Below are 16243 nucleotides of genomic sequence, written 5' to 3' on the forward strand. Positions count from 1 at the left end.
AAAGATCAAGGTCCCCAGATGGCAGCGTGGAGCAGAACTGCCAACCCAAGTGCCCACCAACAGAGACACATGCAAGCAAAAGAAAACACCAATTTTCTGCCTGCAAAATGATGATGCCTACAAGTAAATTCATTTTCACTACCTAGAATCCATCTGATTCCTTCGACATATTTTTCAAGCTAAATTTTCCAGAATACCCTTACAGATGTATGAATCCTCAAAAGGTATGTCACTACTGAAAAGAATAATGTGAATGGGGGAAAAAAACAGCATATATGGGAATTTGCGGCAGCACGTTAAAAATGAAAAGGAATATATCTTTTCCCTTGAATATTATACCCTGCTGCTTCATGACTATTCATTTGATAAGATTTATTCGGTATAATAGCATACTGGATTTTCAATTAGATATGAAATAAAACTTTCAGTGGGAAATGTTAATAGAAAGCTGAGGAGAAATAAACTTACATCCTTGCCTTTTCACTTCCCTCCAAAAGTAAAGTATTACAGGTCTTGTCACTGAGAAGAAATTTTCCTTATTCATACAAGAAGGAAGGTGATTCCTGGGACCAGTATATAAGCAACCGTCTCGTTTTCCTGTTTTACCAGAAGCCAAATGACAATTTTCACTTATACCCTACCAGTGACAACACTTTCTTTATACTTTTCTATGAGCCAGAAAAAAATGTCACTAAAAACACAAATATAAGAGCTCACTGAGTGGACAGAAACAGACTTTGATTGCTGAACTTTAATAAATCTTAAAGTAATTAAAAACAGACTGCAAGTTCTAAGTAAATTTCCTTCATTCCAGGAAAGCAAAGGAATCTAAACACCAAAAGTCCTCCAAGTCTAAGTGTTCCCAAGATTCACTCACACAAATCCTTTCATACCTTCAAAGTAATTAAATAACCATGGGTAACCAAAATTATCTACTTTATACATCCTTAGCATAGTGGTTAAAAGTACAAACTATGAAGCCAGACTGCCTGAATTCAAGTCATGGGTCAGCCAGTTAATATTTTTGTGTTTTAGGGCAAGTTACTTAATTTCTCTGCCTCAGTTTCCTGTAAATGGAGATTATTAATAAAACCTGCCTCACTGATTAGCCATAGATGCTGTTTCAAGGACTTCATGATTTCATTATAGAAAGTGCTCTGGAAAAGTGCTAAGACTATTGTGTTTCTAGTGTTTCTTCTTTCTATGTGCAGGTGTGTGTGTTTATTTATGTATAATGTATCAAAATATACTATGAAATACACACACACACCTAAAGACCTGCAAAGTCACTTTCTTTAATTTAATCTAAAGTTTCAATTCTTCAAAAGTCTTCTGGTTCCAATTTCTAGAGACAATTTATTTCACTCATTCAACAACTGGTTATTGGGCACCTACAACGGCAGGTGCCATGACGGTTGTGATAAAATGAAAAGATAAGGTCCTTGCCTACATAGGAGCTAATTGTCAGAGCAGCACCGTCCAGCAGAAATGTAATGTGAGCCCCAAATGTGTGCCAAATGTAGAATTCTAAATTGTATCATTTCAATAGCTTATATTTAAAATTATTAATGGCATTCCTTTTTTGGTACTGTCTTCAAAATTCAGAGCATATTTTATATTTACAAGCACACTTCAATTCAGATGCTGAACTTTTATTAGAAATACTGATCGTTACCCACGTCTTTCCATATTCATCCTACTAGCACACTACAAAGGCTATGAACTATGCTGTCTAACCAAGTAGCTACTAGCCACAGGTGGCTATTCACATTTAATTCATAGTAAAGTTAAAAATTCAGTTCTTCAGTTGCAGTAGCGACATTTTAAGTGCTCACTTGCTACTTATGGTTAGCTACTCTATTAGACACTGCAGATCTAGGGAGAAAACAAATGTGCATCAACTATATTTAAATAGTTTCTACAGCAGAAGTATCCGCAGAGTATACCAGGAATATTTAAGAAGTAGCACCAAAAGAAACATATTGAGAGAGGGGAAGTGTCAGCAGAAATGTAAAGAATAAGCAGGAACTTGCTAGAGAGGCAAGTTAGGAGACAATACTACAGGTAAAAGGTACCAAAAAAAAAAAAAAAAGAAAGAAAAGGCCCACAAGTTTCAAAGGGTTTATTAGCAAAACTTTAAATACATCAAGTTACTGAAGACATGAAACCGGCCAGGTCCTTGGGCAGGGACCAAATCTGAAGTATTTTACAGCCCATAATATAATGCTGCGGGATACTAAAGATTTGTTGAAGGAAGCCTTTTCTCCCTAAATTTGCAGTGAAATTTAAAAAGAAAGAACTGTGTGTTGAAATGAGAGGAAAAGGGGGAGAATCAAAGAAGCTAAATACATGTTAAAATATAAAATTTATGAGCAATTCTTGCCATTTGCAACGACGTGGATGGAACTGGAGGGTATTATGCTGAGCGAAATAAGTCAAACAGAGAAAGACATGTATCATATGACCTCACTGATATGAGGAATTCTTAATCTCAGGAAACAAAAACTGAGGGTTGCTGGAGTGGGGGGTGGGGTGGGAGGGATGGGGTGACTGGGTGATGGACACTGGGGAGGGTATGTGTTCTGGTAAGTGCTGTGAATTGTGCAAGACTGTTGAATCTCAGATCTGTACCTCTGAAACAAATAATGCAATATATGTTAAGAAAGAAAAAAAGAAGAAGAAGAATGTAGCAGGAGGGGAAGAATGAAGGGGGGGAAATCGGAGGGGGAGAAGAACCATGAGAGACGATGGACTCTGAAAAACAAACTGAGGGTTCTAGAGGGGAGGGGGGTGGGAGGATGGGTCAGCCTGGTGATGGGTATTGAGGAGGGCACGTTCTGCATGGAGCACTGGGTGTTATGCACAAACAATGAATCATGGAACACTATATCTAAAACTAATGATGTAATGTATGGGGATTAACATAACAATAAAAAAATTAAAAAAAAATTTATGAGCATTAACATGTAAAATAATACTTTGGCAAACATAACACCCCAAATAAGTTTAACTAACCATCTTATCATTAACACCAAAGAATTTTTATACAGTCAACTTTAGAAAATTTTGAGATCTTGCTTCTTTGCAGAGTTTTAGGAACTAGGTTTGGAAATTAGTCTGAAGGGACTTTTGAGAAAGATGCTAAATAATTTCTACATCCAACACTCTCACTTAGTGAAAGCCAACCATGAAAATTTAAAAAGCCAAAAGACATCTGTATTGTTTAACTGCCACTAAGTTCCCAGAATATCACTTAGAACTGTTCCAGAAAGTCTTATTGTCTAAGTAGGCTTACAATATTGAGCTATCACATATAACACAAAGGATTAAGATTTTAACACAAAATAAGTAAAATAAAGATTTAAAGTTATAAAGATGTTTCGATTCCTGTAAATCATAAAATAATGAAGCTGGCACCACTACGTATCACAAACAACTGAACATTTTCTAAAAATCATATGCCAAATCGAAGGCAGATAAGAAAACCTGGGACATGATCAGAGCCAATTTCACTGGGTATAACCCTTACACACTCTGGAGAAATATTATTTTTTAAGGAAACAAAACAGTATCCAAAATAGTTTTTTAAGTTCTGACTGCTTCAAACTAGCCCATTCAATAGATATTTAGTAAATTAGTTTCTACAGTAAAGGTTTTCAAGACTTTTCCTCAATTTTATTTATAACTCAAAACATAAAATACATTTCAGAACCTTTGTTCTTCATAATCCTAAGCAACATTCATATAAGAAAACAATAGCTAAATTCAAATTTTAGACTAGTCTAAACTAAATGCTATTTCAGTTCATCTTATCATTTAGACAGTAATTATTATAGTTCATACAAGCCCCAAATGATAAGGAAATCTTGCTACCAGTACATTTCACTTAAAGTATTAAATATAGCCCAGAAAACTGGTATTTGCTTAAGATTCATTTTTTTCCCTGTTGATTTGCATCAAAAAAAAAAATCAGACAAGGCAAGCCAGTGCTTAGTATTTTGTCTCTAACACACAAAAAAGCAAGTAAAAATCCTACAGAGTTTTTTAACATCAAAAAAGGAAAAGAGAGAGGGGAGGGAGGGAGAAACTGAGCAGGGACTATTCTGTTCTTTCCTAGAGAATATTAATATAGAACCTTATAATATGTTAAAAGGTACCAACATCTCCCTGGCTCACACACCCAGTTCTAGGTACTCTACCTACTCCTCTCAATCCCCTAACGTGGATTAAAGGAAACCTCCACCAACTACCTACCATTTCTCTGCTTCCTCTTCACAGCAAAACCTACTGAAAGTTGCCTCTACTTTTTATCTCTACTTCCTCACTTCAATCCATTATAAATGTGCTTTTTACCACACCACTTCAATGAAACAGCTCTTCTCAAGGTCATCAATGACCCCCCCATTTCTTTTTAAGTCAATGGTTAAACTTCTCTGACCTCACTTTTTTTTTTAATTATGTCTCAGCATCCTTTGACCCAATTGATTACTTCCTCCTTAAAACACTCTTCTCTAAATATCACAGGGTCCTACCTCACTGATTATACCTTCTCAGAAGCTTCTTTTCCTTCACCAAACTTCTAAAAAGCCTTGTATGCACATACCCTCCCAATGGCTGGTATGTGCTATGGTGAGCACTGTGAATTGTGTAAGACTGTTGAATCACAGACCTGTACCTCTGAAACAAATAATACATTATATGTTTAAAAAAAAGGAAGAAGAAGAAGAAGATAGCAGGAAGGGAAAAATGAAGGGAGGGAAATCAGAGGGGGAGACGAACCATGAGAGACTATGGACTCCGAGAAACAAACTGAGGGTTCTAGAGGGGAGAGGGGTGGGGAGATGGGTTAGCCTGGTGATGGGTATTAAGGAGGGCACGTACTGCATGGAGCACTGGGTGTTATACGCAAACAATGAATCACGGAACACTACATCAAAAACTAATGATGTAATGTATGGCGATTAACATAACATTTAAAAAAAAAAAAAAGCCTTGTATGCCATGGGTCTATTCCTGGCTCTTTCCTCTTTCCAATCTATACTCTCTTCCCAGGTGACCCCATCTAGACTCAAGGTTTCAAATACCAAAAATGTGTTGATGACTCTCAGACGAAATCCCTAGCCTGGATCTCCCTAGAGCTCCAGCCTCACAGAGACAACAACTACTCCACATTACCACTAGGACATCTAATATGCATTTCAAACTTAGCTCTTGGTAATACCATCAGGGCCTACTGGATCCAAGTTTTGTTGCTTAATTCTTTTTTGAGCAGTTCTATTTGTAAGGATTCGTATTTCATGACTTTATTTTTTCCTAGCGGTCTTCCAAAGAACAAAGAGAAAATTTACTTTAAAAAATAAATAAATAAATAAATAAATAATAATAAAATAAAAGTCATGTTTTTCTGGCAATTACCATATAGCTACGTTGGACCCTTTTATAAATCCAAAATATATTATGGGACCTCAGTGTTTTTCCTATATCTTAAAATCTTTTCTAATTCATCATCCTGGCAATTACTTCATCATTACTCATCAGTTATTTCCAACTATACTTAAAAATTTAAATAACAAGGAAGAATAATGGAATTGCCTAGAAGGAGGATGCACTACTGTACCATCCTTCAGTTTTCTTATTGCGTTACCCAAAAAGTATTGCCTCGTCTTTCAAAAAGAAGTCTGGAGAAACCATCCTTATATTCATTTTGGGTTTCAGTGGACATAGCTGAGAATTCAGAATATTTCATTATCCACCCATAATGGCAAAGAGATCAATGGAGAAAAAAGCTTTGCAATTATTAGATGTTGAATGTGAACAGGCAGGTCATAGTAAAATTTCAGATAATGAATCTGCAAACAGCAATAATCCTAGATGAACCTTCTCAAATCTAAGATGCGGTGAGTTTACAATATATTTTTAAGGACAAAAAGGAAATATAGGATTCATAGTCAATTCAATAAGGACTTTATCATGTACTATGTTACAAGAATCTGGACTATCTCATTTACCTAAAAGGATATGTAGTAGTATTCTTTCATCTTTTATGTTTGTACAGCAAAATTTACTTGATAAAGCTCATAGATATATAAATGCTGCAGGCAGATATTTATATAAAGGTGTACAGAAGAGAAGGAAACTGGTTATATAGAAATGAAAAAAATCATTGGATAGAGCATTCTAATTGGGAATTTATAAATTTAAAAAACAAAAATGCTTTTCAACTGATAATGGTTATCCTTTTTTTCAAACAAAATCATCAGCCATCAAAATTTTTCAAAGTATTGCTTTTGACAATGAAAATACAAGAACCAGAAGTAATGATAAGCCAAAGCCTACTAGAAATGTATTTAAAATCTGAAATTAGTATGTATTCAATGTATATGTTCCAGGTTTATCAATGGCAGTTGATGAGTTAATTATTTTTAAGGACTTCTCTCATTTTGAATATGTATATGCCTTCACAACCAGGAAACAAAGTAAAAATGAGTTTGACACCCAGTAAACTATTTTGTGGCTATCAACAAACTGATTCTAAAATTTATATGGACTCTTTGGTCTTGGTATTGGAAACAAGATGATGAAGGTGTAGTCATCATCTGGAAAGTGTCGCAAAAAGATACACATGTGCTGCCACTGTGGCTCTAAATTCTACACCTTCAGAAGTCAACCTGTGGCAAATGTGGCTATCCTGCCAAGCAGAAGAGAAAGTATAACTGGAGTGCCAAGGCTAAAAAACAAAATACCTCTGGAACCTGTCAGATGAGGCACCTAAAAATTGTATTGCTCAGATTCAGGCATGGATTCCATGAAGGAACAACACCTCAACCCAAGAGGGTGACTACTGCAGCATGCAGTTCATTTTAAGGATTTCAATGATTGCTCACACAATAAATGTGCTGGTTTTAAATAAATAAAGTTTATATGAAGAGGCAAAAGGTTCAGAATAGCTGACAGAATACTGAAAGACAAGAACAACCTAATCAACTTCAAGACTTTCAAAGTCACAGTAATTAAATCCGTGTGGAACTGGTGAAAGAATAAACAAACAGATCAATGGAACAGAATAGAGGGACCAGAAATATACCCACAAAAATATAATCAACTGATCCCTGACAAAAGGGCAAAGTCAACACAATGAAGAAAAGATAGTCTTCTTTAACAAATGGTGCTGGAATAAATGGACATCAACATGAAAAAAATTAATCTAGACACAGATCTTACACTCTTAAAAAAATGAATTGCAGACCTAAATAAAAATGCAAAATTATAAAACTTCTAGAAGATAACATAGGGAAAAAAAATCTAGATGGATCTTGGGTTTGGTGATGACTTTTTAGCTAAGACATCAAAAGCCCAACCCATGAAAGGATTGATTAAACTGAAGCACTGACTTCATTAAAAATAAAAATTTCTGTTCTGTGAAAGACACTGTCAAAATGATGAGAAGACAAGCCACAGAGTGGGAGAAAATATTTACAAAAGACGTATGTGATGAAAGCCCGTTAACCAAACTACACAAAGAACTTTCAAAACTCAACAACAAAAAAACAACTCCATTACAAAATGAGCCACAGGCCTTAACACATATCTCACCAAAGAAGATATACAGATGGCAAATAAGCATATGAAAAGATGCTGAACATCATATGTCACCAAAGAGACACAAATTAAAACTACAGATATCACTACACACCTATTAGAATGGCTAAAATCCAGAACACTGCCAACACTAAATGCTGGTGAGGATGTGGATCAACAGGAATTCTTTTTCACTGATGGTGGGAATGCAACATGGCATAGTGACTTTAGAAGAGAGTTTGGAGGTTTCTTACAAAATTAAACATATTCTTACCATATGATCCAGCAACCTTGCTCCTTGATATTTAACTAAAGGAATTAAAAACTTATACCCACACAAATTGGCCTAAGCATGTAGGTTACGCACACAAGTGTTTAGAGCAGCTTTATTCATAATTGCCCAAAGTTGGAAGCAACCAAGATATCCTTCAGCAGGTGAATCGACCGACTGTGGCACATCCAGATAATGGAATATTATTCAGCACTAAAAATAAATGAGCTTCCAAGCCATAAAAAGATATGTAAGAACCTCAAATGCATATTTCTAAGTGAAAGAAGCTAATCTGAAAAGCCTATATAGTGTATGATTGTAACTATATGACATTCTGGTCAATGGGCTTTTATCATGCAAATTATTTCTTCCACTCTATGGCTTGTCTTCTCATCATTCTGGAAAAGGCAAAACTATAGGGACAGTAAAAAGATTAGTGGTTGCTAGGGTTTATGGGGGAGGGAAAAATGAACAGGCACAGCACTGAGTATTTTACTATAATGGTGGATAAGGGTCATTGTACATTTGTCCAAACCCATCATATATACAACACCAAAAGTGAACCCTAAGGGGAACTATGGTCTTTCAGTGATAATATGTCAATGCGCATTCATCGATTGTAACAAATACACCAATTTGGTGGGGAATGTTGGTAATGGAGGAGGCTGTGCATGAGTGGGGGCAGGGGGCATATGGGTTAGCTCTGTACTTTCCACTCGGTTTTACTATGAACCTAAAATTGCTGGGAAAAAGAAGTATTTTTAAAGTTGAGTTTGATATGTTTAAATTCTTATTAACATTTCTAATAAAGCTATCTTCATTATTCCTGTATATGTACTTCTAAACATTATCTGTAAAATAACTTAAAAATATAAAATTGAAAGTAAAAAGGGTACAATGGATTCAGATGGTAAATGATGATGACTATTTTTGTTGGTGTACAGAGGGCTAATATGTCCTCAACCTACACTTCTACATCCAACTTCAAGACTTGCCCAATTCAGCAAATAGCACCACTATGCACTTAGTTACTGACACCAAAAAATTAGGGTCATCCTTGACTCCTTCCTTCATACCATTCCCGTCTCTCTGCCAATTTCCACTGGCTTCATTACTTGAATCTCCACTGTAACCATGGTGATCTAAGCCACCACCATCTTCCCCCCGACACTAGCAACAGCGTCCTACATGATCTTCCTGCTTCCATTCTCTGCTGTCCTCTTGTCTATCTTCCACACGGATTATAAACACCTCACTCTGAAAAACCCTACAAATGTTTTCTGTCACATTTTTAAAAATCCAAACTCCTTCCTGTGACTTACTAGTCTCCATGTGACCCTGGCTATTTCTCCAACCTTATCTCTTATTCCTCCTCCCCCTTGGCTCACTGTCCTTGAACATACCAGGTTTATTATCACCTTGTAGTTTTTTCTGCTGGGAATGTTCTTATACATGGCCTCTCGTGGTTTCCTCATCTTTACCCCTTCAGGTCCCAATCCAAAAGTCACCTCTTCAATGCAGCCTTCTCTGACTCTAGCTAAACAGCTCTCACCATACCCTATGACCTTCACAATCTACCAAAACCTGTTTTATCTTCTCCATATTTATCAGTATTACCTTACTGATAATTAAAATTATCTTACTGGGCGCCTGGGTGGCTCAGTTGGTTAAGCGACTGCCTTTGGCTCAGGTCATGATCCTGGAGTCCCGGGATCGAGTCCCGCATCAGGCTCCCTGCTCAGCAGGGAGTCTGCTTCTCCCTCTGGCCCTCCCCCCTCTCATGCTCTCTCTATCTCATTCTCTCTCTCAAATAAATAAATAAAATCTTTAAAAATAAATAAATAAATAAATAAATAAATAAAATTATCTTATTTATATACATGTTTATTATCTATCTACCCGCCCCACACAATCTTTTTTTTTAGATTGATTGATTGATTATTTATTTATTTATTTATTTGACAGAGAGAGAGACACACTGAGAGAGGGAACACAAGCAGGGGGCGTGGGAGAGGGAGAAGCAGGCTTCCCACTGAGCAGGGAGCCCGGTGCAGGGCTGGATCCCAGGACCCTGGAATCATGACCCGAGCTGAAGGCAGACCAAAAACTATCTCGGGTGGCTCAGCCAGTAGAGCGTCCGACTCCTGGTTTCGGCTCAGGTCATGATCTCAGGGTCGTGAGATCAAGCCCCTTGTCGGGCTCCACGCTCAGTGGGAAGACTGCTGGAGATTCTCTCTCTCTCCCCCCTTTTGCCCCTCCCCCCCACATGCTCAATAAATAAATAAATAAATAAATAAATAAATAAATAAATAAAATCTTTTTTAAAAAAAAGAGTAGAAAATACCGTGTTCACCACTCCATTCCTACCACCAAGAACAGGGGCTAGCACTTAATAGGTACTCAATAAATACTGGCCATTTAAACAACAAACAGGAATCCGTGAAAGTTACCATAAACTCCTTGCTGAGGACACGATGAGAAGTGTGTAGGTCAGCACATTACCTCCACACCCACACTTACTCAATTTTCCTTACCGTATAAGGTACAGAAATGTTTGTATATCAATCCATTATTGTCATACAGTCCCAAACTCAAATAGACTGTCCATAGTATTAAAATGTTTAATCTGTGTGGGTCAAATAGGACATTGCAGGTATGTAAGAAAAGAGAATAACATCTCTGCCCTCCTCCAAATTCCTTTCCCTGAAGAAAGCCTGTTTATAAACATCAAGCAATTGAAAAGCTGCCAAATTTTGATCTCTCTCAACATTCATATTGGTTTAGTTCCATTGAAAAGAAAAAATATGGCTCAGAACAATGTAGGGGTTGGTTGGGCTCTTTCTTCTCCCCTAACTCATGATTGCACGCTACCAAGCCAACCTGCAGCAAACACAACTTAGGAAGCACATGGCGGCTTGGAAAGCCTTTGGATGAATCAGCTCAAAAACATCTGTACTATCAGAAAAACAACTTATAGCATGTGTTCTACTGACCTACTGACTGTGACTAAGTGACATTGTCACTGTTTTCATTCTCAGCATATTAGCTGTTACAAATATCTAGGTATTTCAAGAAAACAGTGTTAGTGTACTGAAAATATTCAAGACATCTCTTATGAACTTTTGATGGAAAAGCAACGTAAAAATAATAATCCTATGAAACATATTCCTAAAAAGTGATGGATACATTAACCAAAACCCATCAATGATAACAGCATTTTATGCTTCCCCAAATTAGTGAAACAAGAACTGATATAAGCCTATAAAACTAGTTACATCCTAAAAGCAAGGGTAGGTGAAACTTAAAACATCTGTAACCCAACGATCAATACTACCTTGAAATTAAAGACTATAAAAAGAACTGCATTTTTAGCCACTGGGGCTGAAGAACTCACAAGTGTAGGTAGTACGCTACAGGAGGGGCAAGGCTTTCACTACCACCACAGGATCTCTGGCCCAATGGGTGGAGTTTGATAGTAATTCTTGCTACTAGTAAAAAAAAAAAAAAAAAAAAAAGAACTGCACTCTAGATCATGAAAACAATTTACTGTATCTTTTGTATTACTCATCACTTTTCAGTAAAAGCATTCTTTGTTTTAAGTACATCCTTCTTTTTAAGATAGGGCCCAAAGGAATAAGAGCTGTGTCTTCTGCTGTTCTTTCTTTTTTTATGCCTTTAAAAAAATTTTTAATCCATCTATATACAGGACAAAGTCCTTGCTATCTATAAAATGTAATGTATCAAATTCTACTTTCTCTCCTGACTTACATTCATAATTTGAAACTAAATTCTGGGGCATAACCCCCATTAAATTCCTCAATCAGTAGACAAAAGAAAAGTATGTCCAGATTCCTACTCAGATTACATCTTGGCCATTCTTAGTCATTTGAAACGGTTTCTTTCCCTCCCAGCCCAGCTGCTGAGATAAGCTCTGGTCCCTTGAATTGCCACCCTGCTCCTAGTATTAACCACTTCCTTGCCAAACAGAGCTATAGGGATTTTTTAAAAAGGAATAAAGACTGAAAGAAATAAAGGCACTAATCTCTCTTTATAGAGAGAAACTAAAAGGTAGTTTTTCAGCAGCCCCAAACCACAAGGGTTCAGGTTAAAAGGGTCACAGACTTTGAAAACAAAAAGGGATTTTAGGGATCAGTCTACCTACCTCCTTTTACAAACAAGGAAACAGAAAATACTACATATCAAATTAATTCCCTAATTGAACAATTCCTTAAAATTCCATATTTTATGAAGAATATCCACCGAAAAATGTAAAGAACAGAAACTTTACAGTAACTTGCTTCAGAAGCATATCCCACTTTTCATCTATTCAGTGAGCTTCACTGTGAACTTGATTTGTACGTAGTGCAAGTAAAAGCATTTCATTCATTCCACAAACATGTGTGGAGTGCCTACTATATGAAAATAGCTGGTGTGGGAGGAGGTACAAAATTCCCAGCCCTCAGTGAGCTTACACCCTAGACAGGGAAAAGAGAAAGACAATAAACAAAAGAAATCAGCAATAAGTGCAACAAAGTACGTTAAGCTGGGAATAAGTGCTACGGAGAAAAATAAAGCAGAGAAGAGAAGTAGGTGGTAGTGTTGGGGGCTGGCAGTGACTTAAATACAGTAGTCAGGGAATAGCCACATAGATGTCTACAGGAAAATATTACAGGGAAGGCAAGGTCAAAGCCTGGAATGCTCAAGGAAAGGCAAGGAAGGTAATACAGTTGGAATGCATGAGGTGGAGAAAAGCAGGAGATGAGGTCAGAGAGGTATCAGGAAGCCAGATCTTTAAGTTCCTATAAGGCCACTGTAAGAACTCCAGTAAGATGGACTTATTCTAAGTAAAATGAATATCATACAAGGTACTGAGCAGGACAGTGACATGACTAGACCTAGGCCTCAACATGATGACTCTAGCTACTGATATACCGAACGCAGGTGTAGCATCTCAAGACCAGTTGAAAGTCTAGAACAATTATCTAAACAAAAGATCCTGGAGGCTTGGACTAGAGGAGTAGCACTGGGATAACAAAAGGTCATTGAATTCTGGATATTTTCTGAAAGTACAGTCAATAGGATGTGCTGACAAACAGGATATGGTAGAAGAGAGAAACCTAGAAACGTACAATATATCATGATACATACAATACAGACATACATATATAAGTTGCATCCATTTCAAGTGTACAATTCAAAGAGTTTTGATAGATGTATGTATCTATGAAACTACTGCCACAATCAAGAAGCAGATTTCTTTGACCCCCAAAAGGTTTCTCACACTCCTTTTCAGTCCCTCGGCAAGCACTGATCTGCTGTTCTCTGTAAGTTAGCAGTTTTTAGAATCTTATATAAATGGAATCTTAACAGTTTAAGTCTTTAGAGCCTGGCATCTTCCATTCAATATAATAATTATGAGATTTATTTACACTGTTGCATGTCTCACTGGATCATTCCCTTGTATTCCTGAATAGTGGTATATCCCCTAGATAGTTACACCACTTTTTATAATCCATTCAACCACTGATGGACACGTGGGTTGTTTTCAGTTTGGGTCTGGGATATTGTGGTATAATAAATACATATTTTTAGGGTGCCTGGGTGGCTTATTTGGTTAAGTATCTGACTCTTGATTTTGGCTGAGGTCATGATCTCAGGGTCATGAGATCGAGCCCCACGTCACGCTTTGCACTCAGGAAGAGTTGGCTTGTCCCTCTCCCTCTGCTCCTCCCCCCACTTGTGATCTCTCTCTCAAATAACTAAATAAATAAAATCTTAAAAAAAAAGAAATACACATTTTCAAGACATGAAAGCAACTTTAAGCGTCCATCAGTGGATAAATGGATGAAGGGAATGTGGTATATTTACACAATAGAATATTATTCAGCCATTAAAAGAAGGAAATCTTGCCATTTGTTACAACATGGATGGACCTTGAGGGCATTATGCTAAGAAAAATAAATCAGAGAGGGGCGCCTGGGTGGCTCAGTCGTTAAGCGTCTGCCTTCGGCTCAGGTCATGATCCCAGGGTCCTGGGATCGAGCCCCGCATCGGGCTCCCCGCTCTGCGGGAGGCCTGCTGCTCCCTCTCCCACTCCCCCTGCTTGTGTTCCCTCTCTCACTGTGTCTCTCTCTGTCAAATAAATAAACAAAATCTTTAAAAAAAAAGAAAAAGAAAAAAGAAAAATCAGAGAAAGACAAAAACCATATAATCTCACTTATATGTCAAATCTAAGCAAAGAAACAAACTGAACTCATAGACACAGAGAACAGGCTGGTGGTTGCCAGAGGCAAGGGGGCAAGGAGGTGGGCAAAATGGATGAAGGGGGTCAAAAGGTACAAACTTCCAGTTATAAAATAAAGAAGTCATGAGGATGTAATGTGCAGCATGGTGACTATAGTTAATAATACTGTATTGCATATCTGAAAATTGCTAAGAGTAAATTTTAAAGTTCTCATCACACACACATACAAATTCTATAATTATGTACAGTGATAGATATTAGACTTATTGTGATCATTTTGCAATGTATACAAATTTCAAATCAATATGTTGTGCACATTATATGTCAATTATACCTCAATTAAAATATACATATTTTGTTGGTCTTCCTCCAGTTCTTGGCACAAAGCTCCTAAATCCTTGGAATTTTTTAAGTGATAAGGGTGACAGGAACATCTTCTGTTATTCATAATAAGCCCCCTCTCAACCATATCTGAGTTCATGTTAATTAAATGACTGCCATGGTCTCCTTGATAGCTACAGAATGGGGGCTGGTTAGCAGGGGAACCAACTATATGACTAGAGGGTTGAAACTACCAGCCCTAACCCTGACGTCTGTCCTGGAGACAGAGTTCGACCACCAACAGCCAATGATTTAATCAATCATGCCTACATAATGGAGACTTCACAAAAACCCCAAGTGATGGGGTTTGGAGGATTTCAAGGTTGGTGAACATATCCATGTATCAGCAGGGTAGTATATCCCAAACTCCATGGGGAAGGAAGCTCCTGTACTTGGGACTCCCAGATCTCTCATACGTCTTCATCTGGATGTTCATTTGTATCCTTTATAGTATCCTTTATAATAAACCAGTAATTATATGTAAAGCCTTTCAAGGAGTTCTATAAGCCATGATAAGCCATGATATAACAAAAACTACAGAAGCTGAGAAGGGGGTTAAGAACCCCCAATTTGTAGCCAGGTCAGGCTGAAGTGTGGGTAACCTGGGGACCCACTACATGTGATTGGTGCCTAAAGTAGGGGGCAGTCATGTGGGCCTGAACCCTTAACCAGGAGGTCTGTGCTAACTTGTAGACACTGTCAGAATTGAATTAAATTGTAGAATTCCCATCTGGTATCTGCAGAGAATTGGAGAATTACTTGACGTGGAAAAACCACATTTGGTGTCAGAAGTGTTGTGAGCAAAGAACAGATCTTAGTAGTAAGGGTTAATGTGGCTAAAGCTGATATGAACATTTGTGGACCAGTTTTTGAGTGAACATATGTTTTCATTTCTCTTGGGTAAATAGGAATGAAATAGCTGGACTGTACGATTAGATGTATGTTTAACTTTTTAAAAGAAGTTGCTGAACAGTTTCCTAAAGTGGTTGTAACATTTTACATTTCTACCAGTGATTAATGAGAATTCTGTATCTTTATCAACAGTTGGTATTGTCAGGTTTTTTAACTTAGCCATTCTAATGGGTATATATAGGTAGTATCTCATTGGAGTCTTAATTTGCATTTGCCTGATAATTAATAATATAATAATAATAATATCGATCTTTTCATATGCTTATTGAACATTCATACATCTTTTGTTTTACAAAGCGAACTGCCTGATTTTTAAGGTTCTTTTTATTTACTTATTTATTTAAAAAAAATTTTTTTTTGCCACCCCACCAGCATTTTCTTTTTAAAAGCATGTACTAATTTCTTACATACAGTGAAAGGTCTTTCTGGGCTTATTCAGATAGGTTTGCTTATTCTTCAGTATTATATTGTTTAAATTGCTTTTTTATTAAAAAAATGGTATTTGGTAATACTATTTCCTCCTAATTACTGTTCACCGAAAATTGTCTTTGTTTTTATCCTTTATTTATTCTTCCAAATGAACTTAAATTTTCTGGCCAAATGTCAAAAGAAACACTTTGGGATTCTGGCACAGTGAATATTAACCAATTTTGGAAGCATGCATATTTTTATTCTGCCATCCCATTCAGGATCATCGTATGACTTTCCATTAAAATTTTCTTTATCTTTCAGTAAAATTTTATAATTTTCTTCATTGATTAGCCTTATTTTTTTCATTAAAGTATTCTTTGATGCTATAGTACATGGAGCACTTTTTCACTACATTACCTTTTTATGTTATAGAAAAGTCACTAACC

General features: G+C 36.8%; 1 protein-coding gene and 1 pseudogene across 3 annotated transcripts in view; one reads left to right on the forward strand and one right to left on the reverse strand.

Moving 5' to 3' along the window:
• MAGI3 (membrane associated guanylate kinase, WW and PDZ domain containing 3) overlaps positions 1 to 16243 on the reverse strand; it is a 237077-nt gene that overhangs the window by 151569 nt on the left and 69265 nt on the right. The gene's annotated exons all lie outside the window — the stretch shown is intronic.
• LOC118533314 (small nucleolar RNA SNORA62/SNORA6 family) lies at positions 11209 to 11342 on the forward strand (annotated as a pseudogene).

Source organism: Halichoerus grypus, chromosome 5, assembly GCF_964656455.1.
Source record: "Halichoerus grypus chromosome 5, mHalGry1.hap1.1, whole genome shotgun sequence".
NCBI classification, from domain to species: domain Eukaryota; kingdom Metazoa; phylum Chordata; class Mammalia; order Carnivora; family Phocidae; genus Halichoerus; species Halichoerus grypus.